The sequence below is a fragment of the Panthera uncia genome (assembly GCF_023721935.1).
Source record: "Panthera uncia isolate 11264 chromosome C1 unlocalized genomic scaffold, Puncia_PCG_1.0 HiC_scaffold_3, whole genome shotgun sequence".
Classification (NCBI taxonomy): Eukaryota; Metazoa; Chordata; class Mammalia; order Carnivora; family Felidae; genus Panthera; species Panthera uncia.
Window position 1 is genome coordinate 38,392,393 of NW_026057584.1, and position 18,015 is coordinate 38,410,407.

The 18,015-nt window shown below is 42.4% G+C and overlaps 1 protein-coding gene across 2 annotated transcripts in view; it reads left to right on the top strand.

The window, feature by feature from the left end:
• The first annotated feature begins 3,442 nt into the window (after positions 1-3,442).
• HECW2 (HECT, C2 and WW domain containing E3 ubiquitin protein ligase 2) overlaps positions 3,443-18,015 on the top strand; it is a 370,790-nt gene continuing 356,217 nt past the window's right edge. Inside the window, exon 1 of one of the 2 annotated variants that reach the window (XM_049615928.1) lies at positions 3,443-3,527. The gene's annotated coding sequence lies outside the window, so the exon portion shown is untranslated. Of the gene's footprint in view, positions 3,528-4,244; positions 4,330-18,015 lie in introns of those variants that run through there. The other variant, XM_049615927.1, reaches the window with a different exon arrangement.

The following is an 18,015-nucleotide window of genomic DNA, read 5'->3' on the forward strand; positions in this document are numbered from 1 at the left end:
ATATGGGGTTCCAAGAAGAAGGTTACTTTTTAAGTACAACAACAACAAGAAAACTATAATGGTCTAAGGTCATTTGGTGTAGAGGCCAAAAACCTGCTATATACCTACATAGTACCTAACGACATCACTGAATTACAGCACAGTAAATAAATCATAGCCACTATGAAAATAATGAGGCAGTTAGGTTTGGTAAACTTTCTTTAAAAATACAGAAAAGTTGGAATACATTTAAGTTCCATTTTGGCATTCACATGAGTACCCTTATCTCAGACCCCAAATGCCCTAATTGTAATTCACCACTTATTCCCTTCTAATGGTTGATAGATAAAATACGACAGGAATGGACGTCTCAAAACATTATTGTATTTAGTCATTTCTGTGGAAGCTCCCACCCCATGAATGCTATACTGATTAGGCCACGTTTAGAGTATCTGTTTCAATAGGGGAGAGGTCCATGTTTTTTGAAGTCTGAAGATAATACAGCTCAGAACCTTCTTTAAGAATACACACACATACACACACACGAAAAGAATACACAGTTTAGATATTTTTTAAAATATTTATTTGGAATTAAAAATCACAACAGATTACAAATTAAAATAAATTCACAAGTATCAGACATCAACAAATATAAACAAATACAATTATTAAAAAAATTAATTGCCTAATATACTTTTACAATACTTTCCCCTACATTTTGGCTGTATACTGTTTTCTTCTTCATGTAAAAATGATTCTGTCACATTTTGTTCTATAGCATTAATAGCTATTTCAGTATTTCCGTTAGCGTAGTTGATTGAAATTTCTTTTTATTATTGATACTTTAGAAGAGTTTCTTTCCAGTCTACAGTTCATTATTGGAAAAGTTATATACATTTTTAAGATTATCGTCAAATATGGAAAAATCTCTACCAAACTTCTTTCCCATATATTAAGGTGTGGGGGGATTTTCCACATTCCAGTTCTGGGTCCATGTATTCCAAATATTGTCGACCCCGTTACCTGTATACTTACATGCTGGATCCTGAAGGACATATTCATTTGCTGATAAGGTGTCTGGCCCTCCACCTTTGTGTCATAATAACCTGTGGTCAGATAACTGTAGGCCTTTGAGCTGCTGGAATAGATGTCACTGTTACTACAGGCTGTGATGCCCATGAACTACATACATTTATTCCACTTACAAAATCAATTTCCCCTTAGCCAGGTCCCCAAATGTCCACAACCACCATAATGCTTCCAGACTGAAGGGAAGTTATGACAGAATGGAAGTTAGATGAAAGGATACAGCAGGCTCTTGAGATTAAAATATTTTACTGTTTAAACCTTTACAGAAATGTAAGACCATGGGAACATATTGCTAGGATTCCGCCTGTGGTGTTAGAAGGGGCTTGATGCTTAAGTTTCTTGGAATCTGCCTTTGGGTTCAGCTTTGGACACTACACTTCAGAGGCAGTGTTCACAAACTTGAGCACATTCATAGAAAGGAGGTAACCTAGGATGATGAAGAGTCAGGACACTCATATAATAAGCAGTTAGAGTCCATGCAAAGATCTTGGGAGACACAATTCAAGTAGTGTACAAGTCTGTCCTCAGTTCTTGGAGTCCTGTGAGGTAAAAGAAGTATTATGACTCAATATTAGGAATCACTTTCTAGGGTTAGGCCAGTTTCAACATAGAATTGATCAGCTTGTGAAATACGAGTTTTCTTTATAGGAATGGTTTAAGGAGAGGGTTTAAGGAGAGGCTACGTGAGAACCTGTCACAGATTCTGTGAAGGGGAGACTCATATTAGGTAGTGGTGGTGATAGGGGATGGGGGGGGTTTCAGTATGAAATAACCTAACCCTTACACACTTTTACAAATCTGAGATTCTAGGATGACTTTGCTATTAATTTTATTTGACACCTTAGCCTCAGGTTTAATGCTTGATAAATGGAAAATTTTAAAGATTAGATGGAGCTACTTTTAAGGTAAGAGGAAAAAAAATTTTTTCTTTAAACCTAAGGGCAGCAATAGAGATTCATTTTAGTGTTATTTATTTTTATGCTTTTTTTATTTAAGGCAAGATTCTAACATAGTTAATCAATACAGGAGGTTAAAGGTTGGAGGTATGGAGTTGCTGGGACTAAAGCAAGTTGTAGAAACAGAACATCATGTGGGATCTCTACAGATCCTGATTCTTCTAGTAGGAACAAAAAGAGGCTTTTTTTTTTTTTCTTGCCATGTGCTGGGAGGGGGGTTTCCTCAATTCTGTGGAATAGCCTAGCAATGGATAGATGTCTGGGAATAATGAGTCAGGGCTTTTCTATGACAGGTAACAACACAATTGAAACTGGTCTAAGGAAATAAAGAGGAAGGGGATTTATTGGCTTCAGGGGTAGCGTTCATTCAGACATATTTGCCTCCTAAGGCTCAAAAGGCATTATCCTCTCTCAGCATTCCTTCCCTTGAAGTTGGCTTCCTTCACCTGCATTAGTGGTACCTGTTATCACTGCCTTATTAGTTATCCTCGTTTAAAAGGCTTCTTGTTCTGAACTGATTCAGCGAAAGCCCCAGATGGAGTTCTCCGACCAAGATATCCATCTCAGAACCAATCTCTGTGGTCTGGACTATGATGACTGGCAGTTCTGGGGAGTGAGGATGGGAGGTGTAACCATCCAGAACCATTAAGACTCCTGGGCAAGAGGGAGGGGTAGTTCCCAAAGGGGGTAAAAAATTTTTTTCTTTTAACAGAGAAGGGTGGGGAAGATGGATAATACTGAGAGCACACACTCAAAAATTCCAAAATAATGGATATCCATTATTTAGGGGAGGGGACAATGTTTGGGGACTTCCTCTATAGGGCTATAGTTGTTAAACTGTAAAATCAAGTAAATCTTTCCCACATATGGATAGATATCACGCATAGGGGGCAAGATCCTTACATTTTGGCGTTTTTACTCTTCCCTCCAAGTGGGACTGAGAGTCAATGAAGATGCTACAGAAGAAGTAAATGGAAAGCTGAAGCTATTAATGCAGTAATTTTTTAATTTAGTGCCCTCTTTAGGCAAAGTACCCCGAAGCACTTTCAATAATCCATTTTTATTATGACCACACCCCGTGTAGGTGACATGAGTATTACCGTCTTGCCCTTGCAGTTGGGGAAACCGAGGCATGACACTCCTCCATTCAGCTTTTCGGTGGGATTTGGGCAGAGACCTGCTTGCATGACCTCAGAGGGTCTCCTTCCTCCACGGCGCCTCTCAGAACTCTCGTGTCCTTCGGCGTGGCAGGAGAGAAGCTCCGGATCCTCCGCAGCCTCGGGATTCGTCTTCCGCCCGGCTGTACCCGCCCCACTCTCCCGCACCTTCCTCAGGAGGTCCAGCTGGCCAAGGTCTGGCTGTCCCTCCCGTCCTTCCCCCTGCCCCCCGACTCCCTTTCCCCGGTCCCCGACGTGCAGGAAGCCCCCAGCCAAGCGCCCCGCAGGAAGGTGCGGGCAGATGCTGCCCAGGCGTCTAACGGGAGGGGCGCCGGCGCCGCCGGAGGTGAGCGGGCCGGCCCTGCGCTCTCCGAGGGCCGGGGCGCAGGGGTTGGTTGGGGCGGGCGCCCGGGCTAGCCCGGCAGGAGGAAGGTGGCGGCGGGAGGGAGGCCGGGCCAGGCGGCGGGTAGCGGCGAGAGGGGAGATCCAGGCGGGCCGGCGCACTGCTCGCGGGCGACGCCAGGAGAGCGAGCGCCGGGGAGCCGGACGCTGCGGAGCCGCTCGGGCACGCGCCGCGCCCCGCCGGGGTCGCCGAACTCGGCCGGAAACCTCCTCGCGGCGCCCGGACCCCCGGCGCCCTCTCGAGCGCGGGCGGGAGACATGGCTTCGCGCGTCCCCGCCGCCGCGGGTGCTGACTCGACACAATCGGCGGGTCGCGCGGGGGGCGCGGCGTAACCCGGGGGTGGGCGGCGGCGCGGAGCCGCCAGAGGAGCTCCGAGTGTCGCTGGGAGCGAAGGAAGATGCCAGCACAAAGGCGAGCGGAGACCCAGCCCGCTGCGGAGGGCGGCGGGAAGAGTCGCTGAGAGGCGCACCGGACGCGCTCTGCTCTTGCGCCGCGTCTCTCCCGTCGCCGCCTCGGGTCGCGGGGTCGGGGACGGCAGCGCAGGGTCCCTGGGCCCCTTGGCAGCGGCCGCCGCAGTGGGGAGCTGCATGCGACGCGCGGCGGCGCCCCCGGCCGCCTGCTTTCCCCGCGGCGCGCACGGACCGGCCGGAGGGCGCCGGGGCCGCCGGTCTGGTCGACTGCGGGGGCGCCCTCCCGCCCCGCGGCCCCGTTCCCACCCGCAGCCCTCGGCGGCGCCGAGCCCCAGGTGAGTGTGCGGCCGGCGCCGGGCCCTGGCGCCGCAGGTACCGGCTAGCGGGAGGTGCCTTTGTTTTCCTCCCTCGCGCTCCGGCGCGGTCATTCATTTGACATTTTGGCTTCCGCTACCTTGAAATGCGGGCGAGAGACACCGGGACGTGTTTTCTGCTTTGGTTATCCGAGGGAGCTGAGACTTTCGGGTCCGTTTGGGCATCATTTGAGGGAGAGGGGGCTTCATTTCTTTTCGGTTAGGAATGTTTTGTGAACATCCTCTGCTGGAGCTTGGGGCCTGGAGAAAACTGGGGCTGCAGATTTAGACGTAGTCGTTTCCGAGGACGTGCAACTGCAGAGGTCTGGCTCTTCCATGCCTGTCTTTTCCTCCCTTTGCAGTGCTCAAGTGTTTTTCCTTTATGATTACCAACTTTAGGAACATCTTTACAGGCATGCTTATTTCTCTAAGAGTTGGAAGTCTTTGGAGACAATATTGAGAGCTCACAGAGTTACAGGGGATCGATGTTAAAGTTCGAGAAGGCAAGCATCGGCGATCATCATAGATAGAGGTGGACGGTAGGCAAACTTCCTGGGAGGCTTTAGCCTTCCTGGTATGTTTCTGCTCTCACTGCCCCAGAGTCAAGGAAACTCTGAATTCTCGCTGTACGTACACCTTTGCCAAAGGGTGAAACTTGTCTTTTCTTGCGCAGTTTTCTATACTTTGTCTTTTAGAAGAAAAACATTTTTATGTAATTAGTAGAGTCTTCCATTAGACCTGGTGAAATTTCATGTATTCGTTTGTCTTACCAGTATGATTTTCATTTTACTGTTTCTCCTTTTCCCTCAAGGGCTCATTTCTTCGTTGCCTAGAGAGAGCTTTCCCCACCCCCCTCCTCCCAACAGATGGCTGTACCCTCTGAGAGATTATCTTTAACATGACACTCACATTACTTATACAGAGAAATCAGTTATATGGCTTATCTTTGGTATTATTAAAGCAAGAGGCCTAATCTGGATGGGGATATTATTAATGGTGTGAAAATCTGGAGCTTGCTAATCTGTTTGGTCATCAGAAGATTCCTGCAGGGATTGTTTATATAGTGTGGGAGACAGATGGCATCCTTAGCAGACAAGAGAAGCCCGGCATAAAGGGTCATTGTATTTTTCAGAAACTATCCACTTCACTGTTGGCAGGAGGGGTAGGGTGCTGTGGAGGGTGGGGAAAATGTAATTTTGATCTCCCAAAGGAGACATTATAACCTTACCATTTGATCTCCTAACCAGTTAATTTCTTCTTTCTTTGAGCATTTAAAAAGTCATCATTAAGTTGTTTGTTTTGATTATTTGTTTGGCACATTTTGGTCTCATTTGTGGTTATGTGAAGCAGTTTAAACAGTTATATTAGCGAAGATGTCTTTGCATTTAAGATTACCATACCACCTTTGGGGAGAAAACAGTCATAACTCTCTTAGCTCTTGTTCATTTCAACAAATGGCCCCTTGCTCGCATACAGTCTCCTCGCTGGAAGGATGGTAGTCCACTCTGCATGAATTCATCCACCATCTCTATGGCAGGTGGTTCCCAGTCTTACAGCCCTTGCCCCCAGAGCCTCAGCTATGGATAGTACTTACCTTCTGTAATTAGTTAGCCCAAGACATTTGCTTTACCATCACCTCTATCACAACTTTGAGCTGACTTTGGCAGCGAATCTTTATGAATGACCATGGAGTCTGTGAAGAATCAAAGTCATTCTGAATATTTGAGAAAAGCCAGCTGGAGCTTTTCTGCTCCATCCAGTATTATAGCTCTTTATGTGCTGTAGATTATAAATCTGGTCTTCCCTCTCTGATTGTGAGGGAAAATATCCCAGCAAATTAATATTCATCAGTGACAGGACTAGATTTAATGAAGAACATGAGCAATGTTTGACCCCTCTGAACAGGAAATATGGAATAAAAGTAAGCATTGGCTCTGTTTTTCTTGGGCAATGTGATCTTGAGAGAAAATCATGGTTTCTTATTCTTTTCAAAGACTTTTTCACCCTTGATCTCAGCAAAAGGCAAAGAAACTTAGGTTGTTACCTGTAGTTGAGGACAGATGCTATAACCTTTTCTGTGGATGAATGTATTTTGCGGGAGAGGTGGCTTTTGGGCTCTGTCCAGTTTCAACGGGTGCCCTAGCGTCAGTGAAAGGATCTAACACTCGAAATACTTTTTAAATCACTGGCTGGTATCTGTGTACCCTCTTACCAGGTTGCTGTCTCATGAAGTGTTGCTTTAAGAGAAACCCGAGGCTCCAGGCCTGAGGCTTGCTATGAGCCTGGCCTGGATCCACGTTTTAGTGTGTTGCTTTTTTCCTTGGGTAAAAATGGAACCAGTTTTGCATGGTGCGTTGAATAGGGAAAGGCAGCATGGAGTGAAAACCTTTCCATTTCCATTGTTGAAAGCCAGGCGTGACCTGAAAGAGAGAGGACTATATCTGAAGTTTGGTTGACCTAACAGAGACAGAGGTTGCTTCTTTATACACAGGATGTCTTTTCTATGGGAATATGAATGGGGAATTAGAAGAGTGACCAGACCTCCTAGTTTGTCTGCAACAGTCCTAGCTTATTCCTGTTGACCTATCTTAGTTATCAAAAGCACCCCTATTCACGTTTAAAAGTGCCCTGGTTGGGATGATAAATTTTTTGGTCATCCTAGATGTTAAGGAATCTTGACTTTTCTTTACCACCCTCTCCGGACCACAGATTTGTCTTTTATTCATTATATGCAAAGATAAGCAAGACAAACAAAACAAAACAAAAAACAAAAAATGCACACAGAAAAAAATATCAAGGAAGATAGAAGAATGAGGTAATTGATTATGTATTTATTTACACATACAGGAAAGAAATAGTTTTATCCTTAAGTTGCTAAGTGTCTGCTATGGCTCTAAGCCTATGTTATTATTGTCTTTCAAGAATGTGAGGAGCTAACACTTCCCCGTTTACCTAGGGCCAACAGGGCTTGCAGAGAAGAATGTGGTGAGCCTGCTCAGCCCATGAAAGTTCTCATAGGGGTTTGAGATTGTGCAGGGGACCTGGTAAGGGTTTGGGTTCCAAACCTAGATATTTGAAGCTTGTGGGATCTACTTCTGCAACTGTTGCTATCTACCTCGCCGAAGAATTGCCTGTTTGAAATAGTTCACTTGCAGTTCTGGCCAGTATGTGTTAGAATTAATTATGGCTGTCACCTTTTCCATACGCACTCCAATAAAATCCTTAAAATTGAGGTCAGCATAGGAAGGGGTTTATTTATCTCCTTTATAACTTGGATGACTATGTAATTCTTTTGTCCAGACAAGGACACTTTTGAGAGTAAAAAGTAGCAATAACTGGAAGAGGCACTGGGTCAACAAGCATAACCTGGGACTGTCCCAGGAAGATGATGATGTATGGTCATCTTAACTATGACCCAAGCCATTATCTTTTTATGAAGAATACCCATAAGATGGAAAAATGTCTTTAGCTTCTTCTAGATTTGTTCAACATAATTTTTTTTTTTAACAGAGGGAACAGTTAAAACATTTTTTAAAAATGTTTATTTATATTTGAGAGAGAGAAACCGAGTGCAAGCGGTAGAGGGGCAGAGAGAGAGAGGGAGACAGAATCCGAAGCAGGCTCCAGGCTTTGAGCTGCCAGTACAGAACCTGATGTGGGGCTTGAACCCACAAACCATGAGATCATGACCTGAGCCGAAGTCTGTCGCCTAACTGACTGAGCCACCCCAACTGAGTTCACCCATGGGTGAACACCCCATGTTCAACATAAATTTTTATGCATGTGCATGCAGATACATGTATGTGTGTATTGTTTACACAAACATTGATCATATGTCTATAGACGTGTGTACTGTAAGGTTGAAATAAACCATTCAAGAAGGCCTAGTTATTTGGAAAATTGTGGCCTTCATAATCTCTTCTATGGATTGACTTTTGAACTAAACTCTCTGCATCCAGCCTGTCTAAACTTTAAATCATCTCCTGACCTTGTGTAGTTTGAATACCAATCTGTTAGTATAATTCTTGTTTAAAAATCAGTGTTGGTTCTCACTTTCTGTTTAGTTCTCAAAGATCTGCAGATAGTTTGGTGGTTAGAAAGGAAAAGCAATGAAAACATTTTATTCATTGGTTCATTGACTCAACTACTATTTATTGGGCACCTTTCATAAGTCAGTGTCTCATCTAGTTGCTGAGGATATACCAATGAATAAAACAAGAGATCCCTGCCCTTGTGAAGTTCTCATTCTCTTGGGGCGGAAGGGTGGGATGGGAGACAGATAATTAAAAAAATGAATAAGTAGCTTAAATAGCATGCTAGAAGGAAGTACATGCTTTGGAAGAAAGGGAAAGTAGAACAGGATAAATGTGTTTGAGTAGCCTTCCTGGGGAAAGAGATCCTAACTTTAAGCCAAGACTTTGAAGGAGGCTAGAGAAGTTACTCATACAGAGTTTTCCAGGTGCAAGGAACAGCCAGTGTGAAAGCCTAAAGGATGTGTTCAAAGATTAGCAAGAAGATCAGCATGATGGGGTGGGGTGACTGGGTGGAGTTGGAAATGAGATCAGAAAGGTGTTAATAGAAGTGGCAGAGCATGTAGGACCTTGATATTACAATATGAAGAGTAATTACAATGTCAGCAGAAATCCCATTGTGTTCTTAAAACTCATAATATTAAAAAATTGTGTTTGTGCTATGAAGCCTGCACTGGTCAATATGACTTACATTTCACAAATAGTGCACTTCATCTTGGTTAATATACTCTTTGTGTCATTTGCTTACTGTTTATTTGTTAAACTAGCATATTTTTGGTTGTTGCTAGTCTTAAGTTATACCCCCATTTTGCAAAAATACAACAGTGGCTCAAGAGTGGTTCTTTGAAGTGTGAAAATAGTAATTAAAATAGTAATGTAAATGCTGGGGTTCAGAATGTCATAAACATGCTTAGAGAACTCAATCCTGCTGCAAATATAAAATGTGAAATCTGTATGTATAAAAACAAGGGAATCCGTGATAATCTCCAAACAGTAACTGAAATTGAAAAGTGCTAACGGAAGTATGATGATGACTATCTTAAAGCTGTTTTTTTTTTCTTGACTTTGCCATCCATTCGCTCCTAATTCCCAGTCGTTCCCTGTTATGAAACTGTCCAATAGTGGCATGAAGCCATGGATGTTTTGGTGTCATTTTCGAACAAAGCACAGTGGCTTCTCTGTTATACCATTGAAGTTTTCCAGGACAAGCACACAACAATGCTTTCCATTACAAAATTAACATATCCTATTGCTACAGGTAGGGAAGGGACTAAAACCCTAGTAGCATCATTAAAGGACTCTTGTAGCAAAAATAAGAATGAGTCATATTATTGGATAGACACTTGCAAAATCGGCTAGATAGCTAAAGACAAACATCCTTAAAGAGAAACCAGAAGTTATTGACAGAATTCCTCTGTCAAATGACACGGTTGGCTGTTGCATAAGAGCAGTGGAGTAGCATGTGGAAGAGCGATTCCGATCAAGTACATACTAGCAGATATTTCACTTTATGGTTGGATGAAACCACTGAGGTCATGCACAGAATGAATCAGCTCTTGGCGCTTGTTCAGGGAGGAGTGCTTGGTGATGCTTTGTTCATTTATCACTGAAAACTCGTGCTACAAGAGAGGAGATTTTTCTTTTGGCTAACTGGTATTAATGAGACCGGAAAAGTTGCTAAGGGGGCAGGACTTACAGAGCACTAGTTTCATGTTCGAATGAGAAGGTGATGGCTTTGTAAAGAAAAGAAGCTGTACCGAGAAGCCAGTCTGTGTGCTGCTCCGTTCACAGAACAGATGTAGTGCCTTCTGATCTTGAGGAAATACTAAAAGAAAGAGAGAACTGGGTGTAGTCAAAGTGCAGCCCCTGAGTATAGGAGTGTGCTGTGCAAAGTGACAGGCAGGGAGCATAAGACTGCTTTTCCATGCTGACATATGCTGGCCATTTAGAGGGAAGGCACACGTAAAATATTTTATCTGTGGAGTAAGACGAATGTTTCTTCATGGCACCGATGAGAAACTATTTCTCTTCTGTCAAGTGGCACACCTCAGCGATATACTCTGCCCACAGTGAGTGATGTCAAGGACAGGGAGGGAAGGAAGAATTGTCAACAAATAAAACAATCTGCAACAATCTTAGGACTAAGAAATTTTTTCATTAGAGAAAGTTGGAGATCTACATTGACTGTAAAGGGTTACGGAGGTAATATTTTCAGTAATGGACAGTCCTTTAAATAATAACCATATTTCCTCTTGATGACCCATTAAAAGAATAAGAACACAAAGAAGTAGAACTTAGACCTACTAATTTGATGGAGAGAAGGTACAAGTGTATACATGGTATTTGAGAGCATGTAGAGAACCATGCTGGGAGGAACCTAGGCTTTTAAGATTTTCATGGAGATACTGGGTGTTAGGGGGGGACAGGTAGAAAGAGATGGAGAAGTCTGACCATTGGACATCACTTTTTATATACGTTTGCCTTAGGCTTGGCTTCATTCGAGACAAATGGAGTTGATATTCAAAAGCTTTCAGGACATGATTTGTATTGCCCCTGACCTAACCTAGAAAAAATAAATGATCTCTAGTGGTCTTGGATTCTCTATGCATAGGCCTTCTTCCCTTCATCCCTCCTTCCCTCTCTTCTTCCCTCCCATCTTCTTTTCATTTGTTCTTTCCACCTTAAGTCATTTAATTGGCATCTTTAAGCTAGAAGAGACTTTGTGAGCCCATCTCTTGTATCTCCGTGTCTTAGGTGGATACCTGTGCTACCCAGGGCAAGAGGGATAAGGGCCTCTAGGGAAAGGAAATTCTGTTCCTTGCTCAGCTAACCCACTCTAATGTGTAATGTCCAGTTATAGCACGCATTTAAATTTGAACCCTCTTTCTTCAATAAAGATCCATTTCCCTTTTTTTGAATATAAATAAAGATGGAATCTTTGTCTTTTGTCTGATAACCCTTCTATATTGGTCACCATTATTTACTTCTAGAACATAAGCGATTCATGCACTATTCATTGAACAAACATCGAGAGCTACATACGTGCCAGGCTCTATGCTAAGTGATAGGTATAAAAGAGGTTGATAATTAGACATGGCCCTGCCCAGATAAAACAGAGAATCTAGTAGGAAATAGACAACAAGGATATGATAAACAAATACATACATAATTGCAAAGCAAATGTGGCAAAAATGTTTACATTTGTTAAATGTGGGTGGTGGTATATGGGCTGCTATTAACTTCTGAACTAGATGAGCTTCTGAATATATATTTGCAATGTTTCCTAAGTAAAAAATGAAAAAATATGGTCGGAAGCATAAGTACTTTGTAGAGGGGACTTCAATAGACGGTGGAGTGTAACAGAGACTTCCTTTGGATGGAGTAGTCAGGGAAGACCTGAAGTGCACCTCATTGCCTGCCTATGTGAGAGGGATAAGGGTCACTTGGACAGGGTTCAGAGAAGAGTCACAAAGATAACTGATGACATGGTTGGAAATAAGACGTATCTATGAGAACAGTCTCGAAGAACTGGGGATGCTGAGCAGCGGGAGAAATTTACCTGATGCGGCGGGGTTGGCTGTCATTTTGTTAAATTTATAGGGTCTTTTACACAACCACATTCTCTTCAGTCACGTTCCATGCTCAACAGCAGGCAAGGCATGTTATCCCGGTTAGAATTATGTGCGAGAGGAAAATTGAACTTTTGTGCTTCAGCTGAGGAAAAATTGGAAAGGAACTGAGAGACAGACCAGTTCGGCCTTCCTGTGAAGAAATATCTCTTTAATGTTCTTCACAGGCGGTCATCAAGTTCTTAGGAGATCCTTTTCATGCTTCCTCTACTCAGAATGGGGTGGTGGTGAGTGGGGCACTCACTCTGGTTTACTTTTATTAGGCCAGTCTTCTTTCTGTCCCGTAAATACCCCAGACTCCTCTCTCCCTCAGTACCTTCCTTCTACCACAAGAGGCACTTCCCTCCTGGAACACCCACCAATTGAATTTACTCTCCAGGCCCCGTACCTCCATTGCCTTTCTGTATACAATCTGAAAACAGTAGTTTTCCCATTTTTCCCGTCTTACCTTTCTGAAGAATATGGCATTTCTTGTAGCATATGTAGCTTCCTTTGTCAGTGACTGACAGAAAGGGCGGGTAGAATCAGTGTCATAATCTGAGGGGATAGAAGGAAGTGGGTTTGGTTTGACATCTTCCCCTCCAGATGCTGATATGCCACCCTCATATCACTGTTTTATAGTAGTTAATATCATAATCTTCTTTGCTTTAGATGGTGTACTAGTTATTTTGTTTCCTACCAGCCTTTCGCCAACTAGGTTTTAAGCACCCTCAATATGTGGAAACTTGGCCAACACCTGTGTATAATGCCCAGTATTGATCATGGAGTGAATATACAATTATCAATGCCTAATGGTTGAAAGGCATTGTTTCTTTCTCATGGACCATTATGAAAGGTTATTATTTATATAAATCAGATATTAAGTTGGCACAGATACTAAATAATTAACATTTTGTAGTTTTTAAAATGGCAGAAAGTCAAGTCTTGGGGGTCTGATTCATTGAGGTAATTCTAATCTCAGAACTCCTTCTTCCTTTGTAAGTCTTCTTTCTTTCAACGTGTTTTTTTTTTTTTTATTTATTTTTGGGACAGAGAGAGACAGAGCATGAACGGGGGAGGGGCAGAGAGAGAGGGAGACACAGAATCGGAAACAGGCTCCAGGCTCCGAGCCATCAGCCCAGAGCCTGACGCGGGGCTCGAACTCACGGACCGCGAGATCGTGACCTGGCTGAAGTCGGACGCTTAACTGACTGCGCCACCCAGGCGCCCCATCCTTTGTAAGTCTTCTAACTCCTTGCTAGTCAAAGTGTAGTCCATAGACCGGCAAGCATCAGCATCACCTGGAAGCTTGTCAAAAAAAAAAAAAAAAAAAAAAGAAATGCCGAATCTCAGGCCCCACACCAGAACTACTGTGAATCAGAATCTGCATTTGAACAAGATCCCCAGCTGTGTTGTATTAGGGAAAGCAAAGTTGGAGAAACATTGTTTTAACTTACCAGAATCCCGAAATTTAGGAGGAGCATTTATCTTCAAAGAGAAGGAAGACTGGAAATGAGGATTTCATCAGTCTCTGGGTGAGATTGTCAGTACTTTCTGCAGTGTGGCCTCATTACGCTGCTTCACGTAGAAGTTTCCAGGCCAGAAGATGTCTCTGTAGGAGTGTCCTGGAGGAATTTAAGTGGGTGATATGTGTGAGACATGATGGTGATTACAGGAATTTGAAGCAGTTGTTGGAGCGAGAAACTAGGAGAGCTTGGTAAAGGCGGAGGGGCGTGGCCATGCAGCCTAATACTGAAAATAAAGGAAGAGGTCTTCCCTTTAGAATCTGAAACAATTTCTGATGCTGAGGGCTTGCACTTGACTTAAAGTCTAATGCCTCCAGAACCAGCAGGTCACAGATGAAACCAGCTGGATGTGGTGTGCATGGAGACCTTGTAGAGTGGTGAGGATCATGGGAAAGGCATTCTTCATCAGAGGGGAGAGGGGGCCACTCAGCTCGCTCCGTTGTTACCACATGGGAATTTGGGTCTAGCATGGCCAAATCTTCACATTTTTCAAACGAAGCTAGAAATGTAAGTTTGTATGTAAAACATCTTTTGAGTGGTAATTAAAATGTTTTTAGAACAGCACAGGCCAAACAAAATTCATATGCTGCCTGCATCTGTTTTACAACCCTTGTTCTGGAGCCACAGAACATATGAGATTGTATCACTGCTCAGCTTTTGTGATGCAGGGCACCAAACACAGAGGTGTTTGGGTTTTGGTAGGGACCATTTTGGATCGTTATTAAGTAAAAGAAATGAAAGACATGAAAGAAAGGAGCTGCATTTGTGTTGATGACCTGACAAAATGTATATCTGCAGAACCTTGGTGGCTAAAGGTGTTTGAAAGAAAGAGTTGGGGGCTTAAAGGAATACAGTTTAGGTCCTGTGAGATCTGAAGGGGGTTGGGACAAGGGTGAGGAAATGGAGATATGGACATTTCTTGGTACACCCAAGCTGGGATCCCACACAGCAACACAGCAATCAGGGCTGGAGGGCTGGACCACAACTTGGACATTCTTGTGTTGGGAGAGGAGTGTGACGGGAAATAGAATTTGAGTTAATTTTTCTTTAGCATCTGGTTGTTATATTTGGATGCCAGCTAATATTGAACGTTTGCTGGAATTAGATTTTCAATTAAAGTTTGTCATGGTAAAATTAGCATTTTATATATTTTGAAAGTGAAAACTAGGAGAAAGAATCAAAATTCTTTCCAAATATTTATTATTGATGATGTTTCTTGTTAAAAACTAAGTTCCTCAAGGATCAGTACTGTTTGTTATTTATCTTTGCATCCTGGCATCTAGAACAGTCTGGGTTAGTGAATGTTTGTTGGTCTGAAATGATTGTAAGGCAAAATGTAATTTATTTTTCATCTTGGAAAATCATTCTGTAGGTATTCATTTTCCTTACTGATTAAAAAAAAAACGATAGCCTTATTCAGATAATAATCCTCATACCATGAAATTCACCATTTTAAGTGTACAATTTGGCGAGTTTTAGTATATTTGCGAAGCTGTGCGACCACCACCGCTAGGTAACTTCAGAACCCTTTCATCCCTCCCAAAAGAAGCCCAGTTACCCATTAGTTACTCACCGTGACCCTTCCTCCCACCTCCTGGCAACTGCTGTCCTACATTCTGTCTCTATAAATTTGCCTATTCCAGACACTCAATGTTTGTGAGATTGCGTCCCGAGTTGGGCTCCCTGCTGACATCATGGAGCCTGCTTGGGATTCTCTCTGTCCTTCTCTCTGCCCCCGTCCAGCTTGCTCTCTCTCTCTCTGCCATCTTCCCACTCACATGCAAGCATTCTTTCTCTCAAAATAAAATAAATAAACTTAAGAAAAGGTGGAGTTATATAATATGTAGTGTTTTGTGACTGGCATCTTTCACTTAGTATAATGTTTTCAAGGTTTATTCATGTTGTAGTGTGTATCAGTACTTTGTTCTTTTTCTTTTAGAGAGAGAGAGAGAGAGAGAGAGCGAGCACAGGAGTGGGAAGGGGGACAGAGAGAGAGAGAGAGAGAAAGAAAATCTTTTTCAAAAAGATTCTTTTTAAACTTTTTTTTTAACTTTGTTTTGAGAGAGAACGAGCACAAGCAAGAGAGGGGCAGAGAGGGAGGGGGAGAGAGAGAATCCCAAGCAGGCCCTGTGCTGTCAGCACAGAGCCCAACACGGGGCTCGAACTCACAAACTGAGAGATCATGACCTGAGCTGAAATTGAGTCAGACACTTAACCGACTGAGCCACCCACCCAGGTGTCCCAAGAGAGAAAATCTTAAGCAGCCTCCAGGCTCGGTGCAGAGCCCAACACAGGGCTCTATCCCATGACCCTGGGATCATGACCTTAGCCAAAATCAAGAGTCAGATGCTCAGGCAAATGCTCAACCGACTGAGCCACCCAGGCTCCCCTATTTTGTTCTTTTTTTATAGCCAAATAAAATTGTACTGTATGGATATCCCACATTTTGTTTATCCATTCACCAGTTGATGGACATTTCAGATGTTCTCACTTTCTGGCTGTATTATGAATGATTCTGATATGAAAACTTGTGTGAAAGTTTTTATATGGATATGTTTTCAGTCCTGTTGAGTACATACCTCAGAGTGTAATTTCTGGGTCATATGGTAACTACATTTGTCATTTTGAGGATCTGCTAAACCATTTTTCAAACTGAGTGTGCTATTTTGCATTTCAGTCAACGTGTGAAGGTTCCAATTTCTCCGTATCCTCAGCAACACTTGTTATTTATTTTTCTTTTTGACTTTAACCATCCAAGGAAGTATTAAGTGCTATCTCATTGTGGTTTTGATTTGCTTTTCCCTAATGACTAATGATGTTGAGCATCTTTTCATGTGCTTATTGGCCATTTGCATATATTCTTTGGAGACATGTCTCTTCAAATTCATTGCTTATTTATTTATTTATTTAGAGTGGAGGTGGGGTGGGGGGGGCGGGGGAAGAGAGAGAATCCCAAGCAGGCTCTGCACTGTCAGTGCAGAGCCTGAAGAAGGGCTTGAACTCACCAACCGTGAGATCATGACCTGAGCAGAAACCAGGAATCCGACGTTTAACCAACTGAGCCACCCCAGGCACCTCTCATTGGTAGTTTTTAAATTGCGTTATTTTACGTTTGTGTTGTATGAATTTGTTTTATATCCTGGATCCTAGACCTTTATGAAATACATGACTGGAAAATATTTATCCTATTTTGTGGATTATCTTTTTACTTTCTTGATAGTGTCATTTGAAGCACAATCATTTATAATTTTAATGAAGTCCAGTTATTATGTTTTTCACCCTTGTGCTTTTGGTGTCATACCTATCCTTGTTGGTCTAATTATTATGTAAGTTGTGACAAGTAGAATATTGACATCTCCAACTATTGTTGAATTGTCTTTCTCTCAACTCTATCAATTTGTACTTGTGTATTTTATAGTCCTGTTCTGAGGTACATACATTGTTTATATCATTATGTCTTCCTTCTGAATTGACTCTTTTATCATAAAATATTCTTCTTTCTCTCTAGTTACAGTTTTTGTCTTAAGGTCTATTTTGTCTGATATTAGTATTGCCAATCCATCTCTTTTTTTAAGTTGCTCTTTGCATGATGTATCTTTTTCCATCTTTTTACCTCCATCCTGTTTGTGTCTCTGAATCTAAAGTGTCTCTTTTAGGCAGCAAGTAGTTGGATCACTTAAAAAATATGTTCTGCCTATCTCTGCTTTTTGACTAGAGTGTTTAGCTAGTGACTGGAATGTTTAATTTATTTGCATTTAATGTTAATTACTGACAAGATTTTATTTGTCTACCATTTTGCTATTTGTCTTCTGTATGCCTCAGGTCGTTTTTATTCAGTTCCTTCATTACTGCCTTGCCTTGTGTTAAATATCTATTTTCTAGTGTGCCATTTCAGTTCCCTTGTTGCTTTTAATTCCCTTGTTGATTTTCATAGGTCTTTATTCTGTCATGACTGATAATATTATTATGATATTTTTTGAGTTATATCATTACGTTTGCTGTGGGGATTACAATAACCTTTTTAATTTAAAACAGCCTTACTCAGATGAATTTCGGAAGTATACAGAAGCTTCAATATAGCTCCATTCCTTGCTTTACATATTACAAGCCCATCACTGCACTTTTTCTTTTAAAAGTTTAATTTTGAGAGAGAGAGCACATGCGTGCATGTGCAGGCAAGTAGGGGAGTGGCAGAGAGAGAGAGGGAGATGGAGGATCCGGATCCCAAGTGCGCTCCCTGATGACAGCAGAAAGCCCGATGCGGGGCACGAACCCATGAACCATGAAACCGTGACCTGAGCTGAAGACAGATGCATAACTGACTGAGCCACTCAGGCTCAACTGTCAATGCAGTTGTTCTTAAATCAGATAATAGAAAAGGGTTAGAGCAAATACATTTATGTTGTCTTTTACATTTAACTACGTAGTTAGCTTTACTGATTCTCTTAATGTCTTTGTGTAGGTTGGAGTTAATGTTTGGTGTTTTTTCATTTCAGCCTCAAG